This window comes from Gossypium raimondii, chromosome 1, assembly GCF_025698545.1.
Source record: "Gossypium raimondii isolate GPD5lz chromosome 1, ASM2569854v1, whole genome shotgun sequence".
Classification (NCBI taxonomy): Eukaryota; Viridiplantae; Streptophyta; class Magnoliopsida; order Malvales; family Malvaceae; genus Gossypium; species Gossypium raimondii.
Window position 1 is genome coordinate 7472465 of NC_068565.1, and position 1950 is coordinate 7474414.

Sequence of the window (1950 nt, forward strand, 5' to 3'; positions counted from 1 at the left end):
CATTACAGCAATGCATGAACCTTGATAGCGACTAACACCAAACATAATGTCCGCCTAGTTGTCATTAGATACAACAAGCAACCTACTAGGCTTCGATAATGCCTCTCATCAACCCTTTGTCGATCATCATTCTGGTCAATTTTTCACCTTGAGCCACAGTGTCGATCGCTTACGATTATGCATGCAAAATTTGTCTAGGATCTTCAAAGCAAATGAGTGTTGGCTGATGAAGATACCTCGATCAGACTGGTGAACTTCCATGCCAAGGAAGTAAGTCATGATCCCCAAGTCTGTCATCTCAAACACTTGCTACATTTGGACCTTGAACTCATCAATGAGCTCAACTTTGCTCCCTGTCACTAACAAGTCATCCACATACAAGGAGACAATCAGCAAGGTTTCAAATTCTGACCTCTTAACATACAGAGTAGGTTCACTAAGGCTCTTCACAAATCCAAGCTTGGTCAGATAAGCATCAACTCTGTCATACCAGGCCCTTGGTGCCTGTTTCAGGCCATAGAGGGCCTTTCTTAACTTGTACACTTTGTCTTCATGCCCAGCAACTTCAAAACCTTCAGTTGCTCAATGAAGATCTCCTCCTTGAGAAAACCATTTAGGAATGCTGATTTGACATCCAATTGGTGAACTTTCCATTGCTTTCGAGTCTGCTAAAGCAAGCAATGACTTAATTGTATCGATCTTGCCACTGGAGCAAAAGTCTCCAAGTAGTCCACACCATATCTGCTGATCAGAGCCCTTCACCACAAGCCCGGCCTTGTGCTTGTTGATGAGCCATCAGCATTGTACTTGGCCGGTACACCCATTTAACTCCAATGACCTTCTTGTGTTCAGTCCGCTCACCAACTCTCAAGTCGATTTTTGTTGATCATTTCTAACTCATCTTCCATAGCTTTCATCCACACGTCCTGGCGACCTCTTCAAAGTCCGAGGGCTCAATCACAAGAACATTGCACCTCGATAGATATCACCAAAGTCCGGTGCCCCTCTTTGGTATGTCATCTACAAGATCTTCACTTGGTCCCTCTTCTATAGGTTCATCAACCAAGTCCATCCGGTCCATTTCGGACATGTCACTTCAACACCATTCCAATTCCACACTTTTCTTCATCAAACTTTACATCCTGCCGACTAAGACCTTCTTTCTTTGTAGGATCATACACTCTATAACCCTTCTTGTTCTTCTGCCAGAGCCAACAAAAATTCTCGAGTAGCCCCGCTCTCGAGCTTGGTCCTCTTCTCTCTGGAATAAGAGCATAACATATCTGACCAAACACTTTTAAATGTGTTACCATAGGTTTGACTCCATGCCAAGCCTCAAAAGGTGTTTTATCCTTGACTGCTCGAGTTGGCAGTCTATTGAGCAGATACACTGAGGTGTTGACTGCCTCAGCCCAAAACTGGCTTGGAAGCTTGCCTTGAAATAATAGACACCTAGCCATATTTAGCATAGTCCTATTTTTCCTCTCACAGACTCCATTCTTGAGGAGTATAGACTATTGTGAGTGATGGTGAATTCCAAGACTATCACAAAGCTTCAAATCTCTCGACACATATTGAGCCATTATCATCCTCAAGGCTCTAATTTTGCGGCTGACCGATTTTCAAGATATGCCTTGAATTTGCGAAGGCCTCAAACACTTCGACTTTTGCTTCAAGAAGTAGACCCAAGACAACCTCGTTAAATCATCTATAAGCAGGCAAAGTACACTTCTCACCGATTGAAAGTGTTCTCATAGGGCCACAAACATCGAGTGCACCAATTCGAGCTTGTTACGAGCTCTCCAAGCACTTGTCGTGAGAAAAAGCGGTCTAGCACGCTTACCAAGCTGACAAACTTCACAAACATTCCCACTAACTTCAATTTTTAAAATGTCATCAACCAAATTCAGCCTATGTAGTAGATCGATGGATCTAAAATTTGCATGGCCT